Below are 26,583 nucleotides of genomic sequence, written 5' to 3'. Positions count from 1 at the left end.
GTGGTCCAAATCTTCACACATTGTAAGCATCTTCATTACGCCAGGTTGCAAAGGCTCATGGTCCAGACTACAGGCAAAGAGCATTGTGACATCACACTTCCTGGGGAACGTTGATGGAAAAGGTGAGTCAGCTGCACAGTAGGCTAGGTGATGGCTTGTGGGAGTGGGATGGTGTTGTGGTGGGTTCCAGGGCAGAGAGAGCATATGAAAAGGTGTCTTAATTTTCACCTGTATTTGAATAATAAACGCTTTAGTGTTGTACTGGCCTGCTTACTAAGGAATCCTCAGGCTCAGCCCCTTACAGCTCTGGAAACGATGATGTTGAACCAGACTCTGTAAGAAACTAATGCTTATTCAAAATGTTTCTTTGCTGCTGGGTCTGCTTGGTCTGGCACTTGTGTCCTTTTCTCTCCTAGGGTCCTTGGTGTAAGTTACGAAAACCTGACAGAACGTAATTTCAGGGGGGCAGGTAAGTTCACTTGCAGCTTCAGTGTGCGTTGTAAATGTGGTTACATATTGTGATAGAATGACGTTTTAAAACACAGACACACACACACGCGAGGGCGCGCATTCTCTAGCACTCTCTGAAGGAGAAGGGGGAAAGTGCTTTTATATGGGGCCAGTGGCGCAATGGATAACGCTTCTGACTATGGATCAGAAGATTGTAGGTTCGACTCCTATCTGGCTCGGAAGGGTTGCCGGTCCCTTTTTTCATGTAATTGCACTTGAGTTCTTAATTATCTCAGTCTTCTTGTAGGATTAACATTCCGGTGCGGGATGTATCCAACAATCGTTCTGTGGTAAGGAGGCTGTGATAGCAACTGTGGCTAGTAGAAAGTTTAATGATTGTCCTGGATTCTATGAGCCTGACCTTTGAATGTTTCCCAAGCCTAAGCTTTTTGAACAAGGGAGGAAAACTTCACAACATTTGTTTTCTGGAGTGAAAATAGTTTTACTTCAAGGGTCAAGATGCGGGTCGCAGGGGTCTAAAAAATTGGTTGTGCAGGATTTTTAGGAACAACTGTTCAAGACACCCACCTTTTAGAACTCTCTTGAAAATTATAGAAAGAAGCCCCATGTGAAAAGGCTCCTGGTGAAAGAGATAACATGCCTTCTTTTGGATCTGAAGACTGCAGGTTTGAACCCTATGTAGACCTTGCACTTTTTCATCTATTGTGATTTTTTTATCAGTAGGCTGCAGTTTAATGCTCATCAGTAATACTACTCTTGGGCACAGGCAGATGTCATTCGATTGATGGCAGCCTCAATAACAAAGCAGGGGACGGCGGGCACACAATTATATGCACAATGAGGCAATGTCTTTGATTTGGTGGAAGAGAATTAGAATGCCTAGGTAGGGGGCGAAAAGTTACACTGCCTATGATGGCAAACATTCTTAAAAAGAGCCTGCTTGCAGATGAAAGGAACATTTACCTCCAAAGATTCAATATGGTAAACAGCTCTCAAGGAAATACTACTGATTGGTGGAAGAGAAAGATTGTGGAGCAACTACTCCCCGAACCATAGGCATTTCTGAGAGAAATGGGGGGAATGATTTCAAATGTTGCCCAGACGTGGGTCTTGAAAAGTCCATCATAACCCCCCAGTAAAACTGAATTTTGAAACAGCCAAGCGTTCACCCTCAAGGGGTGCGCGGGTCTGGGATTTCAACAGGGGTCCTTGATCCTTCAAACAAGGTATAAAGGTTGTTAACACAGATGTGTGCCAGAGTGTGTAGTGTGTTTGAGTTAGCACTGGATAGATGGCCCTTTTAATTTTGTGAGAATCATAATGCACTGAGCCAGTTCCTTGTTATCCATGGGCAAACACCTGACACACCCAGATGGAACCCAAGGCGGGGAGAGAGGTGGATTAGAGCAGCTTCAAGAGCATTGTGCTCTTTCTGCCTTCTGCCCCTCCCATCCCCGATCGGCCACGATCGGCCAAAACCTCTCTAAAAGGGTGCAGGGTGAACATTTCTTGGACCTCAGAAACTGAGGGAGGCCGGCCCAATGGGTCCTCAATGGACCGATAGAACCCAGTGCCTCACCTGGCCTGGTATTTCCAGCTTCACCAAGCAATCTGGTGGCAAGGCTTACTTTAGCAGTCCTGCTGAAAAGGGGGTCCCCATATGGCCCAGAGGCCCTCATTTGCATAGGCCCTGCCCTTCTCTCTGCTCTGCCCAGCTTCCCACAAAGCAATGCGTCACTGGCAACAGTATAGAGTTGGGGGACGGGGTAAAGGATAATGACAGGGAGGCTGGAAAATAGAAAGAAAGGTCACTGAAGTGCTGAAGTCTTCCTTGCTAAATGCAGCTGGGCACTGGCATTGGCCTGCAGGAGCGGTTAACACCTTAAGAATGTTGAGGGGCGGCCAATTCAAAAATACAAATGGGAAGGAAGGCACTGGAAGTTGCTTTATTATTACTAGAAGACTTGCAAACAAAGGACCTTTCTCTCTCGAAAGCTGTTAAAAATATGGAACGCTTCACGAATTTGCGTGTCATCCTTGCGCAGGGGCCATGCTAATCTTCTCTGTATCGTTCCAATTTTAGTATATGTGCCGCCGAAGCAAGCACACTTCATGGGTGAGCCTTCAATGTATATACACTCCCTGAATCTGCAGTCTTCAGACGTAGGGTGGCCTGAAAGCGCTGATTGGATGGTCCAGTAAGCATTCAATTCTGAGACACATGGCAATAAGGCATGAGGCCTAACAATCCACTTCTATTCCCTATATTTGTGGTCCAAATCTTCACACATTGTAAGCATCTTCATTACGCCAGGTTGCAAAGGCTCATGGTCCAGACTACAGGCAAAGAGCATTGTGACATCACACTTCCTGGGGAACGTTGATGGAAAAGGTGAGTCAGCTGCACAGTAGGCTAGGTGATGGCTTGTGGGAGTGGGATGGTGTTGTGGTGGGTTCCAGGGCAGAGAGAGCATATGAAAAGGTGTCTTAATTTTCACCTGTATTTGAATAATAAACGCTTTAGTGTTGTACTGGCCTGCTTACTAAGGAATCCTCAGGCTCAGCCCCTTACAGCTCTGGAAACGATGATGTTGAACCAGACTCTGTAAGAAACTAATGCTTATTCAAAATGTTTCTTTGCTGCTGGGTCTGCTTGGTCTGGCACTTGTGTCCTTTTCTCTCCTAGGGTCCTTGGTGTAAGTTACGAAAACCTGACAGAACGTAATTTCAGGGGGGCAGGTAAGTTCACTTGCAGCTTCAGTGTGCGTTGTAAATGTGGTTACATATTGTGATAGAATGACGTTTTAAAACACAGACACACACACACGCGAGGGCGCGCATTCTCTAGCACTCCCTGAAGGAGAAGGGGGAAAGTGCTCTTATATGGGGCCAGTGGCGCAATGGATAACGCTTCTGACTATGGATCAGAAGATTGTAGGTTCGACTCCTATCTGGCTCGGAAGGGTTGCCGGTCCCTTTTTTCATGTAATTGCACTTGAGTTCTTAATTATCTCAGTCTTCTTGTAGGATTAACATTCCGGTGCGGGATGTATCCAACAATCGTTCTGTGGTAAGGAGGCTGTGATAGCAACTGTGGCTAGTAGAAAGTTTAATGATTGTCCTGGATTCTATGAGCCTGACCTTTGAATGTTTCCCAAGCCTAAGCTTTTTGAACAAGGGAGGAAAACTTCACAACATTTGTTTTCTGGAGTGAAAATAGTTTTACTTCAAGGGTCAAGATGCGGGTCGCAGGGGTCTAAAAAATTGGTTGTGCAGGATTTTTAGGAACAACTGTTCAAGACACCCACCTTTTAGAACTCTCTTGAAAATTATAGAAAGAAGCCCCATGTGAAAAGGCTCCTGGTGAAAGAGATAACATGCCTTCTTTTGGATCTGAAGACTGCAGGTTTGAACCCTATGTAGACCTTGCACTTTTTCATCTATTGTGATTTTTTAATCAGTAGGCTGCAGTTTAATGCTCATCAGTAATACTACTCTTGGGCACAGGCAGATGTCATTCGATTGATGGCAGCCTCAATAACAAAGCAGGGGACGGCGGGCACACAATTATATGCACAATGAGGCAATGTCTTTGATTTGGTGGAAGAGAATTAGAATGCCTAGGTAGGGGGCGAAAAGTTACACTGCCTATGATGGCAAACATTCTTAAAAAGAGCCTGCTTGCAGATGAAAGGAACATTTACCTCCAAAGATTCAATATAGTAAACAGCTCTCAAGGAAATACTACTGATTGGTGGAAGAGAAAGATTGTGGAGCAACTACTCCCCGAACCATAGGCATTTCTGAGAGAAATGGGAGGAATGATTTCAAATGTTGCCCAGACGTGGGTCTTGAAAAGTCCATCATAACCCCCCAGTAAAACTGAATTTTGAAACAGCCAAGCGTTCACCCTCAAGGGGTGCGCGGGTCTGGGATTTCAACAGGGGTCCTTGATCCTTCAAACAAGGTATAAAGGTTGTTAACACAGATGTGTGCCAGAGTGTGTAGTGTGTTTGAGTTAGCACTTGATAGATGGCCCTTTTAATTTTGTGAGAATCATAATGCACTGAGCCAGTTCCTTGTTATCCATGGGCCAACACCTGACACACCCAGATGGAACCCAAGGCGGGGAGAGAGGTGGATTAGAGCAGCTTCAAGAGCATTGTGCTCTTTCTGCCTTCTGCCCCTCTCATCCCCGATCGGCCACGATCGGCCAAAACCTCTCTAAAAGGGTGCAGGGTGAACATTTCTTGGACCTCAGAAACTGAGGGAGGCCGGCCCAATGGGTCCTCAATGGACCGATAGAACCCAGTGCCTCACCTGGCCTGGTATTTCCAGCTTCACCAAGCAATCTGGTGGCAAGGCTTACTTTAGCAGTCCTGCTGAAAAGGGGGTCCCCATATGGCCCAGAGGCCCTCATTTGCATAGGCCCTGCCCTTCTCTCTGCTCTGCCCAGCTTCCCACAAAGCAATGCGTCACTGGCAACAGTATAGAGTTGGGGGACGGGGTAAAGGATAATGACAGGGAGGCTGGAAAATAGAAAGAAAGGTCACTGAAGTGCTGAAGTCTTCCTTGCTAAATGCAGCTGGGCACTGGCATTGGCCTGCAGGAGCGGTTAACACCTTAAGAATGTTGAGGGGCGGCCAATTCAAAAATACAAATGGGAAGGAAGGCACTGGAAGTTGCTTTATTATTACTAGAAGACTTGCAAACAAAGGACCTTTCTCTCTCGAAAGCTGTTAAAAATATGGAACGCTTCACGAATTTGCGTGTCATCCTTGCGCAGGGGCCATGCTAATCTTCTCTGTATCGTTCCAATTTTAGTATATGTGCCGCCGAAGCAAGCACACTTCATGGGTGAGCCTTCAATGTATATACACTCCCTGAATCTGCAGTCTTCAGACGTAGGGTGGCCTGAAAGCGCTGATTGGATGGTCCAGTAAGCATTCAATTCTGAGACACATGGCAATAAGGCATGAGGCCTAACAATCCACTTCTATTCCCTATATTTGTGGTCCAAATCTTCACACATTGTAAGCATCTTCATTACGCCAGGTTGCAAAGGCTCATGGTCCAGACTACAGGCAAAGAGCATTGTGACATCACACTTCCTGGGGAACGTTGATGGAAAAGGTGAGTCAGCTGCACAGTAGGCTAGGTGATGGCTTGTGGGAGTGGGATGGTGTTGTGGTGGGTTCCAGGGCAGAGAGAGCATATGAAAAGGTGTCTTAATTTTCACCTGTATTTGAATAATAAACGCTTTAGTGTTGTACTGGCCTGCTTACTAAGGAATCCTCAGGCTCAGCCCCTTACAGCTCTGGAAACGATGATGTTGAACCAGACTCTGTAAGAAACTAATGCTTATTCAAAATGTTTCTTTGCTGCTGGGTCTGCTTGGTCTGGCACTTGTGTCCTTTTCTCTCCTAGGGTCCTTGGTGTAAGTTACGAAAACCTGACAGAACGTAATTTCAGGGGGGCAGGTAAGTTCACTTGCAGCTTCAGTGTGCGTTGTAAATGTGGTTACATATTGTGATAGAATGACGTTTTAAAACACAGACACACACACACGCGAGGGCGCGCATTCTCTAGCACTCTCTGAAGGAGAAGGGGGAAAGTGCTTTTATATGGGGCCAGTGGCGCAATGGATAACGCTTCTGACTATGGATCAGAAGATTGTAGGTTCGACTCCTATCTGGCTCGCAAGGGTTGCCGGTCCCTTTTTTCATGTAATTGCACTTGAGTTCTTAATTATCTCAGTCTTCTTGTAGGATTAACATTCCGGTGCGGGATGTATCCAACAATCGTTCTGTGGTAAGGAGGCTGTGATAGCAACTGTGGCTAGTAGAAAGTTTAATGATTGTCCTGGATTCTATGAGCCTGACCTTTGAATGTTTCCCAAGCCTAAGCTTTTTGAACAAGGGAGGAAAACTTCACAACATTTGTTTTCTGGAGTGAAAATAGTTTTACTTCAAGGGTCAAGATGCGGGTCGCAGGGGTCTAAAAAATTGGTTGTGCAGGATTTTTAGGAACAACTGTTCAAGACACCCACCTTTTAGAACTCTCTTGAAAATTATAGAAAGAAGCCCCATGTGAAAAGGCTCCTGGTGAAAGAGATAACATGCCTTCTTTTGGATCTGAAGACTGCAGGTTTGAACCCTATGTAGACCTTGCACTTTTTCATCTATTGTGATTTTTTTATCAGTAGGCTGCAGTTTAATGCTCATCAGTAATACTACTCTTGGGCACAGGCAGATGTAATTCGATTGATGGCAGCCTCAATAACAAAGCAGGGGACGGCGGGCACACAATTATATGCACAATGAGGCAATGTCTTTGATTTGGTGGAAGAGAATTAGAATGCCTAGGTAGGGGGCGAAAAGTTACACTGCCTATGATGGCAAACATTCTTAAAAAGAGCCTGCTTGCAGATGAAAGGAACATTTACCTCCAAAGATTCAATATAGTAAACAGCTCTCAAGGAAATACTACTGATTGGTGGAAGAGAAAGATTGTGGAGCAACTACTCCCCGAACCATAGGCATTTCTGAGAGAAATGGGGGGAATGATTTCAAATGTTGCCCAGACGTGGGTCTTGAAAAGTCCATCATAACCCCCCAGTAAAACTGAATTTTGAAACAGCCAAGCGTTCACCCTCAAGGGGTGCGCGGGTCTGGGATTTCAACAGGGGTCCTTGATCCTTCAAACAAGGTATAAAGGTTGTTAACACAGATGTGTTCCAGAGTGTGTAGTGTGTTTGAGTTAGCACTTGATAGATGGCCCTTTTAATTTTGTGAGAATCATAATGCACTGAGCCAGTTCCTTGTTATCCATGGGCCAACACCTGACACACCCAGATGGAACCCAAGGCGGGGAGAGAGGTGGATTAGAGCAGCTTCAAGAGCATTGTGCTCTTTCTGCCTTCTGCCCCTCTCATCCCCGATCGGCCACGATCGGCCAAAAGTTCTCTAAAAGGGTGCAGGGTGAACATTTCTTGGACCTCAGAAACTGAGGGAGGCCGGCCCAATGGGTCCTCAATGGACCGATAGAACCCAGTGCCTCACCTGGCCTGGTATTTCCAGCTTCACCAAGCAATCTGGTGGCAAGGCTTACTTTAGCAGTCCTGCTGAAAAGGGGGTCCCCATATGGCCCAGAGGCCCTCATTTGCATAGGCCCTGCCCTTCTCTCTGCTCTGCCCAGCTTCCCACAAAGCAATGCGTCACTGGCAACAGTATAGAGTTGGGGGACGGGGTAAAGGATAATGACAGGGAGGCTGGAAAATAGAAAGAAAGGTCACTGAAGTGCTGAAGTCTTCCTTGCTAAATGCAGCTGGGCACTGGCATTGGCCTGCAGGAGCGGTTAACACCTTAAGAATGTTGAGGGGCGGCCAATTCAAAAATACAAATGGGAAGGAAGGCACTGGAAGTTGCTTTATTATTACTAGAAGACTTGCAAACAAAGGACCTTTCTCTCTCGAAAGCTGTTAAAAATATGGAACGCTTCACGAATTTGCGTGTCATCCTTGCGCAGGGGCCATGCTAATCTTCTCTGTATCGTTCCAATTTTAGTATATGTGCCACCGAAGCAAGCACACTTCATGGGTGAGCCTTCAATGTATATACACTCCCTGAATCTGCAGTCTTCAGACGTAGGGTGGCCTGAAAGCGCTGATTGGATGGTCCAGTAAGCATTCAATTCTGAGACACATGGCAATAAGGCATGAGGCCTAACAATCCACTTCTATTCCCTATATTTGTGGTCCAAATCTTCACACATTGTAAGCATCTTCATTACGCCAGGTTGCAAAGGCTCATGGTCCAGACTACAGGCAAAGAGCATTGTGACTTCACACTTCCTGGGGAACGTTGATGGAAAAGGTGAGTCAGCTGCACAGTAGGCTAGGTGATGGCTTGTGGGAGTGGGATGGTGTTGTGGTGGGTTCCAGGGCAGAGAGAGCATATGAAAAGGTGTCTTAATTTTCACCTGTATTTGAATAATAAACGCTTTAGTGTTGTACTGGCCTGCTTACTAAGGAATCCTCAGGCTCAGCCCCTTACAGCTCTGGAAACGATGATGTTGAACCAGACTCTGTAAGAAACTAATGCTTATTCAAAATGTTTCTTTGCTGCTGGGTCTGCTTGGTCTGGCACTTGTGTCCTTTTCTCTCCTAGGGTCCTTGGTGTAAGTTACGAAAACCTGACAGAACGTAATTTCAGGGGGGCAGGTAAGTTCACTTGCAGCTTCAGTGTGCGTTGTAAATGTGGTTACATATTGTGATAGAATGACGTTTTAAAACACAGACACACACACACGCGAGGGCGCGCATTCTCTAGCACTCTCTGAAGGAGAAGGGGGAAAGTGCTCTTATATGGGGCCAGTGGCGCAATGGATAACGCTTCTGACTATGGATCAGAAGATTGTAGGTTCGACTCCTATCTGGCTCGGAAGGGTTGCCGGTCCCTTTTTTCATGTAATTGCACTTGAGTTCTTAATTATCTCAGTCTTCTTGTAGGATTAACATTCCGGTGCGGGATGTATCCAACAATCGTTCTGTGGTAAGGAGGCTGTGATAGCAACTGTGGCTAGTAGAAAGTTTAATGATTGTCCTGGATTCTATGAGCCTGACCTTTGAATGTTTCCCAAGCCTAAGCTTTTTGAACAAGGGAGGAAAACTTCACAACATTTGTTTTCTGGAGTGAAAATAGTTTTACTTCAAGGGTCAAGATGCGGGTCGCAGGGGTCTAAAAAATTGGTTGTGCAGGATTTTTAGGAACAACTGTTCAAGACACCCACCTTTTAGAACTCTCTTGAAAATTATAGAAATAAGCCCCATGTGAAAAGGCTCCTGGTGAAAGAGATAACATGCCTTCTTTTGGATCTGAAGACTGCAGGTTTGAACCCTATGTAGACCTTGCACTTTTTCATCTATTGTGATTTTTTAATCAGTAGGCTGCAGTTTAATGCTCATCAGTAATACTACTCTTGGGCACAGGCAGATGTCATTCGATTGATGGCAGCCTCAATCACAAAGCAGGGGACGGCGGGCACACAATTATATGCACAATGAGGCAATGTCTTTGATTTGGTGGAAGAGAATTAGAATGCCTAGGTAGGGGGCGAAAAGTTACACTGCCTATGATGGCAAACATTCTTAAAAAGAGCCTGCTTGCAGATGAAAGGAACATTTACCTCCAAAGATTCAATATAGTAAACAGCTCTCAAGGAAATACTACTGATTGGTGGAAGAGAAAGATTGTGGAGCAACTACTCCCCGAACCATAGGCATTTCTGAGAGAAATGGGGGGAATGATTTCAAATGTTGCCCAGACGTGGGTCTTGAAAAGTCCATCATAACCCCCCAGTAAAACTGAATTTTGAAACAGCCAAGCGTTCACCCTCAAGGGGTGCGCGGGTCTGGGATTTCAACAGGGGTCCTTGATCCTTCAAACAAGGTATAAAGGTTGTTAACACAGATGTGTGCCAGAGTGTGTAGTGTGTTTGAGTTAGCACTTGATAGATGGCCCTTTTAATTTTGTGAGAATCATAATGCACTGAGCCAGTTCCTTGTTATCCATGGGCAAACACCTGACACACCCAGATGGAACCCAAGGCGGGGAGAGAGGTGGATTAGAGCAGCTTCAAGAGCATTGTGCTCTTTCTGCCTTCTGCCCCTCCCATCCCCGATCGGCCACGATCGGCCAAAACCTCTCTAAAAGGGTGCAGGGTGAACATTTCTTGGACCTCAGAAACTGAGGGAGGCCGGCCCAATGGGTCCTCAATGGACCGATAGAACCCAGTGCCTCACCTGGCCTGGTATTTCCAGCTTCACCAAGCAATCTGGTGGCAAGGCTTACTTTAGCAGTCCTGCTGAAAAGGGGGTCCCCATATGGCCCAGAGGCCCTCATTTGCATAGGCCCTGCCCTTCTCTCTGCTCTGCCCAGCTTCCCACAAAGCAATGCGTCACTGGCAACAGTATAGAGTTGGGGGACGGGGTAAAGGATAATGACAGGGAGGCTGGAAAATAGAAAGAAAGGTCACTGAAGTGCTGAAGTCTTCCTTGCTAAATGCAGCTGGGCACTGGCATTGGCCTGCAGGAGCGGTTAACACCTTAAGAATGTTGAGGGGCGGCCAATTCAAAAATACAAATGGGAAGGAAGGCACTGGAAGTTGCTTTATTATTACTAGAAGACTTGCAAACAAAGGACCTTTCTCTCTCGAAAGCTGTTAAAAATATGGAACGCTTCACGAATTTGCGTGTCATCCTTGCGCAGGGGCCATGCTAATCTTCTCTGTATCGTTCCAATTTTAGTATATGTGCCGCCGAAGCAAGCACACTTCATGGGTGAGCCTTCAATGTATATACACTCCCTGAATCTGCAGTCTTCAGACGTAGGGTGGCCTGAAAGCGCTGATTGGATGGTCCAGTAAGCATTCAATTCTGAGACACATGGCAATAAGGCATGAGGCCTAACAATCCACTTCTATTCCCTATATTTGTGGTCCAAATCTTCACACATTGTAAGCATCTTCATTACGCCAGGTTGCAAAGGCTCATGGTCCAGACTACAGGCAAAGAGCATTGTGACATCACACTTCCTGGGGAACGTTGATGGAAAAGGTGAGTCAGCTGCACAGTAGGCTAGGTGATGGCTTGTGGGAGTGGGATGGTGTTGTGGTGGGTTCCAGGGCAGAGAGAGCATATGAAAAGGTGTCTTAATTTTCACCTGTATTTGAATAATAAACGCTTTAGTGTTGTACTGGCCTGCTTACTAAGGAATCCTCAGGCTCAGCCCCTTACAGCTCTGGAAACGATGATGTTGAACCAGACTCTGTAAGAAACTAATGCTTATTCAAAATGTTTCTTTGCTGCTGGGTCTGCTTGGTCTGGCACTTGTGTCCTTTTCTCTCCTAGGGTCCTTGGTGTAAGTTACGAAAACCTGACAGAACGTAATTTCAGGGGGGCAGGTAAGTTCACTTGCAGCTTCAGTGTGCGTTGTAAATGTGGTTACATATTGTGATAGAATGACGTTTTAAAACACAGACACACACACACGCGAGGGCGCGCATTCTCTAGCACTCCCTGAAGGAGAAGGGGGAAAGTGCTCTTATATGGGGCCAGTGGCGCAATGGATAACGCTTCTGACTATGGATCAGAAGATTGTAGGTTCGACTCCTATCTGGCTCGGAAGGGTTGCCGGTCCCTTTTTTCATGTAATTGCACTTGAGTTCTTAATTATCTCAGTCTTCTTGTAGGATTAACATTCCGGTGCGGGATGTATCCAACAATCGTTCCGTGGTAAGGAGGCTGATAGCAACTGTGGCTAGTAGAAAGTTTAATGATTGTCCTGGATTCTATGAGCCTGACCTTTGAATGTTTCCCAAGCCTAAGCTTTTTGAACAAGGGAGGAAACTTCACAACATTTGTTTTCTGGAGTGAAAATAGTTTTACTTCAAGGGTCAAGATGCGGGTCGCAGGGGTCTAAAAAATTGGTTGTGCAGGATTTTTAGGAACAACTGTTCAAGACACCCACCTTTTAGAACTCTCTTGAAAATTATAGAAAGAAGCCCCATGTGGAAAAGGCTCCTGGTGAAAGAGATAACATGCCTTCTTTTGGATCTGAAGACTGCAGGTTTGAACCCTATGTAGACCTTGCACTTTTTCATCTATTGTGATTTTTTAATCAGTAGGCTGCAGTTTAATGCTCATCAGTAATACTACTCTTGGGCACAGGCAGATGTCATTCGATTGATGGGCAGCCTCAATAACAAAGCAGGGGACGGCGGGGCACACAATTATATGCACAATGAGGCAATGTCTTTGATTTGGTGGAAGAGAATTAGAATGCCTAGGTAGGGGGCGAAAAGTTACACTGCCTATGATGGCAAACATTCTTAAAAGAGCCTGCTTGCAGATGAAAGGAAACATTTACCTCCAAAGATTCAATATAGTAAACAGCTCTCAAGGAAATACTACTGATTGGTGGAAGAGAAAGATTGTGGAGCAACTACTCCCCGAACCATAGGCATTTCTGAGAGAAATGGGGGGAATGATTTCAAATGTTGCCCAGACGTGGGTCTTGAAAAGTCCATCATAACCCCCCAGTAAAACTGAATTTTGAAACAGCCAAGCGTTCACCCTCAAGGTGGCGCGGGTCTGGGATTTTCAACAGGGGTCCTTGATCCTTCAAACAAGGTATAAAGGTTGTTAACACAGATGTGTGCCAGAGTGTGTAGTGTGTTTGAGTTAGCACTTGATAGATGGCCCTTTTAATTTTGTGAGAATCATAATGCACTGAGCCAGTTCCTTGTTATCCATGGGCCAACACCTGACACACCCAGATGGAACCCAAGGGCGGGAGAGAGGTGGATTAGAGCAGCTTCAAGAGCATTGTGCTCTTTCTGCCTTCTGCCCCTCTCATCCCCGATCGGCCACGATCGCCAAAACCTCTCTAAAAGGGTGCAGGGTGAACATTTCTTGGACCTCAGAAACTGAGGGAGGCCGGCCCAATGGGTCCTCAATGGACCGATAGAACCCAGTGCCTCACCTGGCCTGGTATTTCCAGCTTCACCAAGCAATCTGGTGGCAAGGCTTACTTTAGCAGTCCTGCTGAAAAGGGGGTCCCCATATGGCCCAGAGGCCCTCATTTGCATAGGCCCTGCCCTTCTCTCTGCTCTGCCCAGCTTCCCACAAAGCAATGCGTCACTGGCAACAGTATAGAGTTGGGGGACGGGGTAAAGGATAATGACAGGAGGCTGGAAAATAGAAAGAAAGGTCACTGAAGTGCTGAAGTCTTCCTTGCTAAATGCAGCTGGGCACTGGCATTGGCCTGCAGGAGCGGTTAACACCTTAAGAATGTTGAGGGCGGCCAATTCAAAAATACAAATGGGAAGGAAGGCACTGGAAGTTGCTTTATTATTACTAGAAGACTTGCAAACAAAGGACCTTTCTCTCTCGAAAGCTGTTAAAAATATGGAACGCTTCACGAATTTGCGTGTCATCCTTGCGCAGGGGCCATGCTAATCTTCTCTGTATCGTTCCAATTTTAGTATATGTGCCGCCGAAGCAAGCACACTTCATGGGTGAGCCTTCAATGTATATACACTCCCTGAATCTGCAGTCTTCAGACGTGAGGGTGGCCTGAAAGCGCTGATTGGATGGTCCAGTAAGCATTCAATTCTGAGACACATGGCAATAAGGCATGAGGCCTAACAATCCACTTCTATTCCCTATATTTGTGGTCCAAATCTTCACACATTGTAAGCATCTTCATTACGCCAGGTTGCAAAGGCTCATGGTCCAGACTACAGGCAAAGAGCATTGTGACATCACACTTCCTGGGGAACGTTGATGGAAAAGGTGAGTCAGCTGCACAGTAGGCTAGGTGATGGCTTGTGGGAGTGGGATGGTGTTGTGGTGGGTTCCAGGGCAGAGAGAGCATATGAAAAGGTGTCTTAATTTTCACCTGTATTTGAATAATAAACGCTTTAGTGTTGTACTGGCCTGCTTACTAAGGAATCCTCAGGCTCAGCCCTTACAGCTCTGGAAACGATGATGTTGAACCAGACCTCTGTAAGAAACTAATGCTTATTCAAAATGTTTCTTTGCTGCTGGGTCTGCTTGGTCTGGCACTTGTGTCCTTTTCTCTCCTAGGGTCCTTGGTGTAAGTTACGAAAACCTGACAGAACGTAAATTTCAGGGGGGCAGGTAAGTTCACTTGCAGCTTCAGTGTGCGTTGTAAATGTGGTTACATATTGTGATAGAATGACGTTTAAAACACAGACACACACACACGCGAGGGCGCGCATTCTCTAGCACTCCCTGAAGGAGAAGGGGGAAAGTGCTCTTATATGGGGCCAGTGGCGCAATGGATAACGCTTCTGACTATGGATCAGAAGATTGTAGGTTCGACTCCTATCTGGCTCGGAAGGGTTGCCGGTCCCTTTTTTCATGTAATTGCACTTGAGTTCTTAATTATCTCAGTCTTCTTGTAGGATTAACATTCCGGTGCGGGATGTATCCAACAATCGTTCCGTGGTAAGGAGGCTGTGATAGCAACTGTGGCTAGTAGAAAGTTAATGATTGTCCTGGATTCTATGAGCCTGACCTTTGAATGTTTCCCAAGCCTAAGCTTTTTGAACAAGGGAGGAAAACTTCACAACATTTGTTTCTGGAGTGAAAATAGTTTTACTTCAAGGGTCAAGATGCGGGTCGCAGGGGTCTAAAAAATTGGTTGTGCAGGATTTTTAGGAACAACTGTTCAAGACACCCACCTTTTAGAACTCTCTTGAAAATTATAGAAAGAAGCCCCATGTGAAAAGGCTCCTGGTGAAAGAGATAACATGCCTTCTTTTGGATCTGAAGACTGCAGGTTTGAACCCTATGTAGACCTTGCACTTTTTCATCTATTGTGATTTTTTAATCAGTAGGCTGCAGTTTAATGCTCATCAGTAATACTACTCATGGGCACAGGCAGATGTCATTCGATTGATGGCAGCCTCAATAACAAAGCAGGGGACGGCGGGCACACAATTATATGCACAATGAGGCAATGTCTTTGATTTGGTGGAAGAGAATTAGAATGCCTAGGTAGGGGGCGAAAAGTTACACTGCCTATGATGGCAAACATTCTTAAAAAGAGCCTGCTTGCAGATGAAAGGAACATTTACCTCCAAAGATTCAATATAGTAAACAGCTCTCAAGGAAATACTACTGATTGGTGGAAGAGAAAGATTGTGGAGCAACTACTCCCCGAACCATAGGCATTTCTGAGAGAAATGGGGGAATGATTTCAAATGTTGCCCAGACGTGGGTCTTGAAAAGTCCATCATAACCCCCCAGTAAAACTGAATTTTGAAACAGCCAAGCGTTCACCCTCAAGGGGTGCGGCGGGTCTGGGATTTCAACAGGGGTCCTTGATCCTTCAAACAAGGTATAAAGGTTGTTAACACAGATGTGTGCCAGAGTGTGTAGTGTGTTTGAGTTAGCACTTGATAGATGGCCCTTTTAATTTTGTGAGAATCATAATGCACTGAGCCAGTTCCTTGTTATCCATGGGCCAACACCTGACACACCCAGATGGAACCCAAGGCGGGGAGAGAGGTGGATTAGAGCAGCTTCAAGAGCATTGTGCTCTTTCTGCCTTCTGCCCCTCTCATCCCCGATCGGCCACGATCGGCCAAAACCTCTCTAAAAGGGTGCAGGGTGAACATTTCTTGGACCTCAGAAACTGAGGGAGGCCGGCCCAATGGGTCCTCAATGGACCGATAGAACCCAGTGCCTCACCTGGCCTGGTATTTCCAGCTTCACCAAGCAATCTGGTGGCAAGGCTTACTTTAGCAGTCCTGCTGAAAAGGGGGTCCCCATATGGCCCAGAGGCCCTCATTTGCATAGGCCCTGCCCTTCTCTCTGCTCTGCCCAGCTTCCCACAAAGCAATGCGTCACTGGCAACAGTATAGAGTTGGGGGACGGGGTAAAGGATAATGACAGGGAGGCTGGAAAATAGAAAGAAAGGTCACTGAAGTGCTGAAGTCTTCCTTGCTAAATGCAGCTGGGGCACTGGCATTGGCCTGCAGGAGCGGTTAACACCTTAAGAATGTTGAGGGGCGGCCAATTCAAAAATACAAATGGGAAGGAAGGCACTGGAAGTTGCTTTATTATTACTAGAAGACTTGCAAACAAAGGACCTTTCTCTCTCGAAAGCTGTTAAAAATATGGAACGCTTCACGAATTTGCGTGTCATCCTTGCGCAGGGGCCATGCTAATCTTCTCTGTATCGTTCCAATTTTAGTATATGTGCCGGCGAAGCAAGCACACTTCATGGGTGAGCCTTCAATGTATATACACTCCCTGAATCTGCAGTCTTCAGACGTAGGGTGGCCTGAAAGCGCTGATTGGATGGTCCAGTAAGCATTCAATTCTGAGACACATGGCAATAAGGCATGAGGCCTAACAATCCACTTCTATTCCCTATATTTGTGGTCCAAATCTTCACACATTGTAAGCATCTTCATTACGCCAGGTTGCAATGGCTCATGGTCCAGACTACAGGCAAAGAGCATTGTGACATCACACTTCCTGGGGAACGTTGATGGAAAAGGTGAGTCAGCTGCACAGTAGGCTAGGTGATGGCTTGTGGGAGTGGGATGGTGTTTGTGGTGGGTTCCAGGGCAGAGAGAGCATATGAAAAGGTGTCTTAATTTTCACCTGTATTTGAATAATAAACGCTTTAGTGTTGTACTGGCCTGCTTACTAAGGAATCCTCAGGCTCAGCCCCTTACAGCTCTGGAAACGATGATGTTGAACCAGACTCTGTAAGAAACTAATGCTTATTCAAAATGTTTCTTTGCTGCTGGGTCTGCTTGGTCTGGCACTTGTGTCCTTTTCTCTCCTAGGGTCCTTGGTGTAAGTTACGAAAACCTGACAGAACGTAATTTCAGGGGGGCAGGTAAGTTCACTTGCAGCTTCAGTGTGCGTTGTAAATGTGGTTACATATTGTGATAGAATGATGTTTTAAAACACAGACACACACACACGCGAGGGCGCGCATTCTCTAGCACTCTCTGAAGGAGAAGGGGGAAAGTGCTTTTATATGGGGCCAGTGGCGCAATGGATAACGCTTCTGACTATGGATCAGAAGATTGTAGGTTCGACTCCTATCTGGCTCGGAAGGGTTGCCGGTCCCTTTTTTCATGTAATTGCACTTGAGTCTTAATTATCTCAGTCTTCTTGTAGGATTAACATTCCGGTGCGGGATGTATCCAACAATCGTTCTGTGGTAAGGAGGCTGTGATAGCAACTGTGGCTAGTAGAAAGTTTAATGATTGTCCTGGATTCTATGAGCCTGACCTTTGAATGTTTCCCAAGCCTAAGCTTTTTGAACAAGGGAGGAAAACTTCACAACATTTGTTTTCTGGAGTGAAAATAGTTTTACTTCAAGGGTCAAGATGCGGGTCGCAGGGGTCTAAAAAATTGGTTGTGCAGGATTTTTAGGAACAACTGTTCAAGACACCCACCTTTTAGAACTCTCTTGAAAATTATAGAAAGAAGCCCCATGTGAAAAGGCTCCTGGTGAAAGAGATAACATGCCTTCTTTTGGATCTGAAGACTGCAGGTTTGAACCCTATGTAGACCTTGCACTTTTTCATCTATTGTGATTTTTTTATCAGTAGGCTGCAGTTTAATGCTCATCAGTAATACTACTCTTGGGCACAGGCAGATGTCATTCGATTGATGGCAGCCTCAATAACAAAGCAGGGGACGGCGGGCACACAATTATATGCACAATGAGGCAATGTCTTTGATTTGGTGGAAGAGAATTAGAATGCCTAGGTAGGGGGCGAAAAGTTACACTGCCTATGATGGCAAACATTCTTAAAAAGAGCCTGCTTGCAGATGAAAGGAACATTTACCTCCAAAGATTCAATATGGTAAACAGCTCTCAAGGAAATACTACTGATTGGTGGAAGAGAAAGATTGTGGAGCAACTACTCCCCGAACCATAGGCATTTCTGAGAGAAATGGGGGGAATGATTTCAAATGTTGCCCAGACGTGGGTCTTGAAAAGTCCATCATAACCCCCCAGTAAAACTGAATTTTGAAACAGCCAAGCGTTCACCCTCAAGGGGTGCGCGGGTCTGGGATTTCAACAGGGGTCCTTGATCCTTCAAACAAGGTATAAAGGTTGTTAACACAGATGTGTGCCAGAGTGTGTAGTGTGTTTGAGTTAGCACTTGATAGATGGCCCTTTTAATTTTGTGAGAATCATAATGCACTGAGCCAGTTCCTTGTTATCCATGGGCAAACACCTGACACACCCAGATGGAACCCAAGGCGGGGAGAGAGGTGGATTAGAGCAGCTTCAAGAGCATTGTGCTCTTTCTGCCTTCTGCCCCTCCCATCCCCGATCGGCCACGATCGACCAAAACCTCTCTAAAAGGGTGCAGGGTGAACATTTCTTGGACCTCAGAAACTGAGGGAGGCCGGCCCAATGGGTCCTCAATGGACCGATAGAACCCAGTGCCTCACCTGGCCTGGTATTTCCAGCTTCACCAAGCAATCTGGTGGCAAGGCTTACTTTAGCAGTCCTGCTGAAAAGGGGGTCCCCATATGGCCCAGAGGCCCTCATTTGCATAGGCCCTGCCCTTCTCTCTGCTCTGCCCAGCTTCCCACAAAGCAATGCGTCACTGGCAACAGTATAGAGTTGGGGGACGGGGTAAAGGATAATGACAGGGAGGCTGGAAAATAGAAAGAAAGGTCACTGAAGTGCTGAAGTCTTCCTTGCTAAATGCAGCTGGGCACTGGCATTGGCCTGCAGGAGCGGTTAACACCTTAAGAATGTTGAGGGGCGGCCAATTCAAAAATACAAATGGGAAGGAAGGCACTGGAAGTTGCTTTATTATTACTAGAAGACTTGCAAACAAAGGACCTTTCTCTCTCGAAAGCTGTTAAAAATATGGAACGCTTCACGAATTTGCGTGTCATCCTTGCGCAGGGGCCATGCTAATCTTCTCTGTATCGTTCCAATTTTAGTATATGTGCCGCCGAAGCAAGCACACTTCATGGGTGAGCCTTCAATGTATATACACTCCCTGAATCTGCAGTCTTCAGACGTAGGGTGGCCTGAAAGCGCTGATTGGATGGTCCAGTAAGCATTCAATTCTGAGACACATGGCAATAAGGCATGAGGCCTAACAATCCACTTCTATTCCCTATATTTGTGGTCCAAATCTTCACACATTGTAAGCATCTTCATTACGCCAGGTTGCAAAGGCTCATGGTCCAGACTACAGGCAAAGAGCATTGTGACATCACACTTCCTGGGGAACGTTGATGGAAAAGGTGAGTCAGCTGCACAGTAGGCTAGGTGATGGCTTGTGGGAGTGGGATGGTGTTGTGGTGGGTTCCAGGGCAGAGAGAGCATATGAAAAGGTGTCTTAATTTTCACCTGTATTTGAATAATAAACGCTTTAGTGTTGTACTGGCCTGCTTACTAAGGAATCCTCAGGCTCAGCCCCTTACAGCTCTGGAAACGATGATGTTGAACCAGACTCTGTAAGAAACTAATGCTTATTCAAAATGTTTCTTTGCTGCTGGGTCTGCTTGGTCTGGCACTTGTGTCCTTTTCTCTCCTAGGGTCCTTGGTGTAAGTTACGAAAACCTGACAGAACGTAATTTCAGGGGGGCAGGTAAGTTCACTTGCAGCTTCAGTGTGCGTTGTAAATGTGGTTACATATTGTGATAGAATGACGTTTTAAAACACAGACACACACACACGCGAGGGCGCGCATTCTCTAGCACTCCCTGAAGGAGAAGGGGGAAAGTGCTCTTATATGGGGCCAGTGGCGCAATGGATAACGCTTCTGACTATGGATCAGAAGATTGTAGGTTCGACTCCTATCTGGCTCGGAAGGGTTGCCGGTCCCTTTTTTCATGTAATTGCACTTGAGTTCTTAATTATCTCAGTCTTCTTGTAGGATTAACATTCCGGTGCGGGATGTATCCAACAATCGTTCTGTGGTAAGGAGGCTGTGATAGCAACTGTGGCTAGTAGAAAGTTTAATGATTGTCCTGGATTCTATGAGCCTGACCTTTGAATGTTTCCCAAGCCTAAGCTTTTTGAACAAGGGAGGAAAACTTCACAACATTTGTTTTCTGGAGTGAAAATAGTTTTACTTCAAGGGTCAAGATGCGGGTCGCAGGGGTCTAAAAAATTGGTTGTGCAGGATTTTTAGGAACAACTGTTCAAGACACCCACCTTTTAGAACTCTCTTGAAAATTATAGAAAGAAGCCCCATGTGAAAAGGCTCCTGGTGAAAGAGATAACATGCCTTCTTTTGGATCTGAAGACTGCAGGTTTGAACCCTATGTAGACCTTGCACTTTTTCATCTATTGTGATTTTTTAATCAGTAGGCTGCAGTTTAATGCTCATCAGTAATACTACTCTTGGGCACAGGCAGATGTCATTCGATTGATGGCAGCCTCAATAACAAAGCAGGGGACGGCGGGCACACAATTATATGCACAATGAGGCAATGTCTTTGATTTGGTGGAAGAGAATTAGAATGCCTAGGTAGGGGGCGAAAAGTTACACTGCCTATGATGGCAAACATTCTTAAAAAGAGCCTGCTTGCAGATGAAAGGAACATTTACCTCCAAAGATTCAATATAGTAAACAGCTCTCAAGGAAATACTACTGATTGGTGGAAGAGAAAGATTGTGGAGCAACTACTCCCCGAACCATAGGCATTTCTGAGAGAAATGGGAGGAATGATTTCAAATGTTGCCCAGACGTGGGTCTTGAAAAGTCCATCATAACCCCCCAGTAAAACTGAATTTTGAAACAGCCAAGCGTTCACCCTCAAGGGGTGCGCGGGTCTGGGATTTCAACAGGGGTCCTTGATCCTTCAAACAAGGTATAAAGGTTGTTAACACAGATGTGTGCCAGAGTGTGTAGTGTGTTTGAGTTAGCACTTGATAGATGGCCCTTTTAATTTTGTGAGAATCATAATGCACTGAGCCAGTTCCTTGTTATCCATGGGCCAACACCTGACACACCCAGATGGAACCCAAGGCGGGGAGAGAGGTGGATTAGAGCAGCTTCAAGAGCATTGTGCTCTTTCTGCCTTCTGCCCCTCTCATCCCCGATCGGCCACGATCGGCCAAAACCTCTCTAAAAGGGTGCAGGGTGAACATTTCTTGGACCTCAGAAACTGAGGGAGGCCGGCCCAATGGGTCCTCAATGGACCGATAGAACCCAGTGCCTCACCTGGCCTGGTATTTCCAGCTTCACCAAGCAATCTGGTGGCAAGGCTTACTTTAGCAGTCCTGCTGAAAAGGGGGTCCCCATATGGCCCAGAGGCCCTCATTTGCATAGGCCCTGCCCTTCTCTCTGCTCTGCCCAGCTTCCCACAAAGCAATGCGTCACTGGCAACAGTATAGAGTTGGGGGACGGGGTAAAGGATAATGACAGGGAGGCTGGAAAATAGAAAGAAAGGTCACTGAAGTGCTGAAGTCTTCCTTGCTAAATGCAGCTGGGCACTGGCATTGGCCTGCAGGAGCGGTTAACACCTTAAGAATGTTGAGGGGCGGCCAATTCAAAAATACAAATGGGAAGGAAGGCACTGGAAGTTGCTTTATTATTACTAGAAGACTTGCAAACAAAGGACCTTTCTCTCTCGAAAGCTGTTAAAAATATGGAACGCTTCACGAATTTGCGTGTCATCCTTGCGCAGGGGCCATGCTAATCTTCTCTGTATCGTTCCAATTTTAGTATATGTGCCGCCGAAGCAAGCACACTTCATGGGTGAGCCTTCAATGTATATACACTCCCTGAATCTGCAGTCTTCAGACGTAGGGTGGCCTGAAAGCGCTGATTGGATGGTCCAGTAAGCATTCAATTCTGAGACACATGGCAATAAGGCATGAGGCCTAACAATCCACTTCTATTCCCTATATTTGTGGTCCAAATCTTCACACATTGTAAGCATCTTCATTACGCCAGGTTGCAAAGGCTCATGGTCCAGACTACAGGCAAAGAGCATTGTGACATCACACTTCCTGGGGAACGTTGATGGAAAAGGTGAGTCAGCTGCACAGTAGGCTAGGTGATGGCTTGTGGGAGTGGGATGGTGTTGTGGTGGGTTCCAGGGCAGAGAGAGCATATGAAAAGGTGTCTTAATTTTCACCTGTATTTGAATAATAAACGCTTTAGTGTTGTACTGGCCTGCTTACTAAGGAATCCTCAGGCTCAGCCCCTTACAGCTCTGGAAACGATGATGTTGAACCAGACTCTGTAAGAAACTAATGCTTATTCAAAATGTTTCTTTGCTGCTGGGTCTGCTTGGTCTGGCACTTGTGTCCTTTTCTCTCCTAGGGTCCTTGGTGTAAGTTACGAAAACCTGACAGAACGTAATTTCAGGGGGGCAGGTAAGTTCACTTGCAGCTTCAGTGTGCGTTGTAAATGTGGTTACATATTGTGATAGAATGACGTTTTAAAACACAGACACACACACACGCGAGGGCGCGCATTCTCTAGCACTCTCTGAAGGAGAAGGGGGAAAGTGCTCTTATATGGGGCCAGTGGCGCAATGGATAACGCTTCTGACTATGGATCAGAAGATTGTAGGTTCGACTCCTATCTGGCTCGGAAGGGTTGCCGGTCCCTTTTTTCATGTAATTGCACTTGAGTTCTTAATTATCTCAGTCTTCTTGTAGGATTAACATTCCGGTGCGGGATGTATCCAACAATCGTTCTGTGGTAAGGAGGCTGTGATAGCAACTGTGGCTAGTAGAAAGTTTAATGATTGTCCTGGATTCTATGAGCCTGACCTTTGAATGTTTCCCAAGCCTAAGCTTTTTGAACAAGGGAGGAAAACTTCACAACATTTGTTTTCTGGAGTGAAAATAGTTTTACTTCAAGGGTCAAGATGCGGGTCGCAGGGGTCTAAAAAATTGGTTGTGCAGGATTTTTAGGAACAACTGTTCAAGACACCCACCTTTTAGAACTCTCTTGAAAATTATAGAAATAAGCCCCATGTGAAAAGGCTCCTGGTGAAAGAGATAACATGCCTTCTTTTGGATCTGAAGACTGCAGGTTTGAACCCTATGTAGACCTTGCACTTTTTCATCTATTGTGATTTTTTAATCAGTAGGCTGCAGTTTAATGCTCATCAGTAATACTACTCTTGGGCACAGGCAGATGTCATTCGATTGATGGCAGCCTCAATCACAAAGCAGGGGACGGCGGGCACACAATTATATGCACAATGAGGCAATGTCTTTGATTTGGTGGAAGAGAATTAGAATGCCTAGGTAGGGGGCGAAAAGTTACACTGCCTATGATGGCAAACATTCTTAAAAAGAGCCTGCTTGCAGATGAAAGGAACATTTACCTCCAAAGATTCAATATAGTAAACAGCTCTCAAGGAAATACTACTGATTGGTGGAAGAGAAAGATTGTGGAGCAACTACTCCCCGAACCATAGGCATTTCTGAGAGAAATGGGGGGAATGATTTCAAATGTTGCCCAGACGTGGGTCTTGAAAAGTCCATCATAACCCCCCAGTAAAACTGAATTTTGAAACAGCCAAGCGTTCACCCTCAAGGGGTGCGCGGGTCTGGGATTTCAACAGGGGTCCTTGATCCTTCAAACAAGGTATAAAGGTTGTTAACACAGATGTGTGCCAGAGTGTGTAGTGTGTTTGAGTTAGCACTTGATAGATGGCCCTTTTAATTTTGTGAGAATCATAATGCACTGAGCCAGTTCCTTGTTATCCATGGGCAAACACCTGACACACCCAGATGGAACCCAAGGCGGGGAGAGAGGTGGATTAGAGCAGCTTCAAGAGCATTGTGCTCTTTCTGCCTTCTGCCCCTCCCATCCCCGATCGGCCACGATCGGCCAAAACCTCTCTAAAAGGGTGCAGGGTGAACATTTCTTGGACCTCAGAAACTGAGGGAGGCCGGCCCAATGGGTCCTCAATGGACCGATAGAACCCAGTGCCTCACCTGGCCTGGTATTTCCAGCTTCACCAAGCAATCTGGTGGCAAGGCTTACTTTAGCAGTCCTGCTGAAAAGGGGGTCCCCATATGGCCCAGAGGCCCTCATTTGCATAGGCCCTGCCCTTCTCTCTGCTCTGCCCAGCTTCCCACAAAGCAATGCGTCACTGGCAACAGTATAGAGTTGGGGGACGGGGTAAAGGATAATGACAGGGAGGCTGGAAAATAGAAAGAAAGGTCACTGAAGTGCTGAAGTCTTCCTTGCTAAATGCAGCTGGGCACTGGCATTGGCCTGCAGGAGCGGTTAACACCTTAAGAATGTTGAGGGGCGGCCAATTCAAAAATACAAATGGGAAGGAAGGCACTGGAAGTTGCTTTATTATTACTAGAAGACTTGCAAACAAAGGACCTTTCTCTCTCGAAAGCTGTTAAAAATATGGAACGCTTCACGAATTTGCGTGTCATCCTTGCGCAGGGGCCATGCTAATCTTCTCTGTATCGTTCCAATTTTAGTATATGTGCCGCCGAAGCAAGCACACTTCATGGGTGAGCCTTCAATGTATATACACTCCCTGAATCTGCAGTCTTCAGACGTAGGGTGGCCTGAAAGCGCTGATTGGATGGTCCAGTAAGCATTCAATTCTGAGACACATGGCAATAAGGCATGAGGCCTAACAATCCACTTCTATTCCCTATATTTGTGGTCCAAATCTTCACACATTGTAAGCATCTTCATTACGCCAGGTTGCAAAGGCTCATGGTCCAGACTACAGGCAAAGAGCATTGTGACATCACACTTCCTGGGGAACGTTGATGGAAAAGGTGAGTCAGCTGCACAGTAGGCTAGGTGATGGCTTGTGGGAGTGGGATGGTGTTGTGGTGGGTTCCAGGGCAGAGAGAGCATATGAAAAGGTGTCTTAATTTTCACCTGTATTTGAATAATAAACGCTTTAGTGTTGTACTGGCCTGCTTACTAAGGAATCCTCAGGCTCAGCCCCTTACAGCTCTGGAAACGATGATGTTGAACCAGACTCTGTAAGAAACTAATGCTTATTCAAAATGTTTCTTTGCTGCTGGGTCTGCTTGGTCTGGCACTTGTGTCCTTTTCTCTCCTAGGGTCCTTGGTGTAAGTTACGAAAACCTGACAGAACGTAATTTCAGGGGGGCAGGTAAGTTCACTTGCAGCTTCAGTGTGCGTTGTAAATGTGGTTACATATTGTGATAGAATGACGTTTTAAAACACAGACACACACACACGCGAGGGCGCGCATTCTCTAGCACTCCCTGAAGGAGAAGGGGGAAAGTGCTCTTATATGGGGCCAGTGGCGCAATGGATAACGCTTCTGACTATGGATCAGAAGATTGTAGGTTCGACTCCTATCTGGCTCGGAAGGGTTGCCGTTCCCTTTTTTCATGTAATTGCACTTGAGTTCTTAATTATCTCAGTCTTCTTGTAGGATTAACATTCCGGTGCGGGATGTATCCAACAATCGTTCCGTGGTAAGGAGGCTGTGATAGCAACTGTGGCTAGTAGAAAGTTTAATGATTGTCCTGGATTCTATGAGCCTGACCTTTGAATGTTTCCCAAGCCTAAGCTTTTTGAACAAGGGAGGAAAACTTCACAACATTTGTTTTCTGGAGTGAAAATAGTTTTACTTCAAGGGTCAAGATGCGGGTCGCAGGGGTCTAAAAAATTGGTTGTGCAGGATTTTTAGGAACAACTGTTCAAGACACCCACCTTTTAGAACTCTCTTGAAAATTATAGAAAGAAGCCCCATGTGAAAAGGCTCCTGGTGAAAGAGATAACATGCCTTCTTTTGGATCTGAAGACTGCAGGTTTGAACCCTATGTAGACCTTGCACTTTTTCATCTATTGTGATTTTTTAATCAGTAGGCTGCAGTTTAATGCTCATCAGTAATACTACTCTTGGGCACAGGCAGATGTCATTCGATTGATGGCAGCCTCAATAACAAAGCAGGGGACGGCGGGCACACAATTATATGCACAATGAGGCAATGTCTTTGATTTGGTGGAAGAGAATTAGAATGCCTAGGTAGGGGGCGAAAAGTTACACTGCCTATGATGGCAAACATTCTTAAAAAGAGCCTGCTTGCAGATGAAAGGAACATTTACCTCCAAAGATTCAATATAGTAAACAGCTCTCAAGGAAATACTACTGATTGGTGGAAGAGAAAGATTGTGGAGCAACTACTCCCCGAACCATAGGCATTTCTGAGAGAAATGGGGGGAATGATTTCAAATGTTGCCCAGACGTGGGTCTTGAAAAGTCCATCATAACCCCCCAGTAAAACTGAATTTTGAAACAGCCAAGCGTTCACCCTCAAGGGGTGCGCGGGTCTGGGATTTCAACAGGGGTCCTTGATCCTTCAAACAAGGTATAAAGGTTGTTAACACAGATGTGTGCCAGAGTGTGTAGTGTGTTTGAGTTAGCACTTGATAGATGGCCCTTTTAATTTTGTGAGAATCATAATGCACTGAGCCAGTTCCTTGTTATCCATGGGCCAACACCTGACACACCCAGATGGAACCCAAGGCGGGGAGAGAGGTGGATTAGAGCAGCTTCAAGAGCATTGTGCTCTTTCTGCCTTCTGCCCC

General features: G+C 45.9%; 19 non-coding genes across 19 annotated transcripts; 10 read left to right on the top strand and 9 right to left on the bottom strand.

Annotated features, from left to right (window-relative positions):
• The first annotated feature begins 616 nt into the window (after positions 1-616).
• TRNAH-AUG (transfer RNA histidin (anticodon AUG)) lies at positions 617-689 on the top strand. Its single transcript has one exon. It is a non-coding gene; the product is annotated as a tRNA-His (tRNA).
• A 1,782-nt stretch (positions 690-2,471) lies between these two features.
• On the bottom strand, positions 2,472-2,578 carry LOC138297755 (U6 spliceosomal RNA). Its single transcript, XR_011204296.1, has one exon. It is a non-coding gene; the product is annotated as a U6 spliceosomal RNA (small nuclear RNA).
• A 779-nt stretch (positions 2,579-3,357) lies between these two features.
• TRNAH-AUG (transfer RNA histidin (anticodon AUG)) lies at positions 3,358-3,430 on the top strand. Its single transcript has one exon. It is a non-coding gene; the product is annotated as a tRNA-His (tRNA).
• A 1,782-nt stretch (positions 3,431-5,212) lies between these two features.
• On the bottom strand, positions 5,213-5,319 carry LOC138297754 (U6 spliceosomal RNA). The gene has a single exon (XR_011204295.1). It is a non-coding gene; the product is annotated as a U6 spliceosomal RNA (small nuclear RNA).
• Positions 5,320-6,098: 779 nt separating this feature from the next.
• TRNAH-AUG (transfer RNA histidin (anticodon AUG)) lies at positions 6,099-6,171 on the top strand. The gene has a single exon. It is a non-coding gene; the product is annotated as a tRNA-His (tRNA).
• Positions 6,172-7,953: 1,782 nt separating this feature from the next.
• LOC138297669 (U6 spliceosomal RNA) lies at positions 7,954-8,060 on the bottom strand. Its single transcript, XR_011204213.1, has one exon. It is a non-coding gene; the product is annotated as a U6 spliceosomal RNA (small nuclear RNA).
• Positions 8,061-8,839: 779 nt separating this feature from the next.
• On the top strand, positions 8,840-8,912 carry TRNAH-AUG (transfer RNA histidin (anticodon AUG)). Its single transcript has one exon. It is a non-coding gene; the product is annotated as a tRNA-His (tRNA).
• Positions 8,913-10,694: 1,782 nt separating this feature from the next.
• On the bottom strand, positions 10,695-10,801 carry LOC138297753 (U6 spliceosomal RNA). The gene has a single exon (XR_011204294.1). It is a non-coding gene; the product is annotated as a U6 spliceosomal RNA (small nuclear RNA).
• Positions 10,802-11,580: 779 nt separating this feature from the next.
• TRNAH-AUG (transfer RNA histidin (anticodon AUG)) lies at positions 11,581-11,653 on the top strand. The gene has a single exon. It is a non-coding gene; the product is annotated as a tRNA-His (tRNA).
• A 1,779-nt stretch (positions 11,654-13,432) lies between these two features.
• Positions 13,433-13,539, bottom strand: LOC138297752 (U6 spliceosomal RNA). Its single transcript, XR_011204293.1, has one exon. It is a non-coding gene; the product is annotated as a U6 spliceosomal RNA (small nuclear RNA).
• A 780-nt stretch (positions 13,540-14,319) lies between these two features.
• TRNAH-AUG (transfer RNA histidin (anticodon AUG)) lies at positions 14,320-14,392 on the top strand. The gene has a single exon. It is a non-coding gene; the product is annotated as a tRNA-His (tRNA).
• Positions 14,393-16,173: 1,781 nt separating this feature from the next.
• Positions 16,174-16,280, bottom strand: LOC138297858 (U6 spliceosomal RNA). The gene has a single exon (XR_011204396.1). It is a non-coding gene; the product is annotated as a U6 spliceosomal RNA (small nuclear RNA).
• Positions 16,281-17,060: 780 nt separating this feature from the next.
• TRNAH-AUG (transfer RNA histidin (anticodon AUG)) lies at positions 17,061-17,133 on the top strand. The gene has a single exon. It is a non-coding gene; the product is annotated as a tRNA-His (tRNA).
• A 1,781-nt stretch (positions 17,134-18,914) lies between these two features.
• LOC138297751 (U6 spliceosomal RNA) lies at positions 18,915-19,021 on the bottom strand. Its single transcript, XR_011204292.1, has one exon. It is a non-coding gene; the product is annotated as a U6 spliceosomal RNA (small nuclear RNA).
• A 779-nt stretch (positions 19,022-19,800) lies between these two features.
• TRNAH-AUG (transfer RNA histidin (anticodon AUG)) lies at positions 19,801-19,873 on the top strand. The gene has a single exon. It is a non-coding gene; the product is annotated as a tRNA-His (tRNA).
• Positions 19,874-21,655: 1,782 nt separating this feature from the next.
• LOC138297750 (U6 spliceosomal RNA) lies at positions 21,656-21,762 on the bottom strand. Its single transcript, XR_011204291.1, has one exon. It is a non-coding gene; the product is annotated as a U6 spliceosomal RNA (small nuclear RNA).
• Positions 21,763-22,541: 779 nt separating this feature from the next.
• TRNAH-AUG (transfer RNA histidin (anticodon AUG)) lies at positions 22,542-22,614 on the top strand. Its single transcript has one exon. It is a non-coding gene; the product is annotated as a tRNA-His (tRNA).
• Positions 22,615-24,396: 1,782 nt separating this feature from the next.
• Positions 24,397-24,503, bottom strand: LOC138297749 (U6 spliceosomal RNA). Its single transcript, XR_011204290.1, has one exon. It is a non-coding gene; the product is annotated as a U6 spliceosomal RNA (small nuclear RNA).
• Positions 24,504-25,282: 779 nt separating this feature from the next.
• Positions 25,283-25,355, top strand: TRNAH-AUG (transfer RNA histidin (anticodon AUG)). Its single transcript has one exon. It is a non-coding gene; the product is annotated as a tRNA-His (tRNA).
• Positions 25,356-26,583: the final 1,228 nt, after the last annotated feature.

The sequence above is a fragment of the Pleurodeles waltl genome, chromosome 5 (assembly GCF_031143425.1).
Source record: "Pleurodeles waltl isolate 20211129_DDA chromosome 5, aPleWal1.hap1.20221129, whole genome shotgun sequence".
Lineage (NCBI taxonomy): Eukaryota > Metazoa > Chordata > Amphibia > Caudata > Salamandridae > Pleurodeles > Pleurodeles waltl.
Note: the sequence above shows the minus strand (reverse complement) of the source record. Positions and strands in the feature narration are given on the sequence as shown.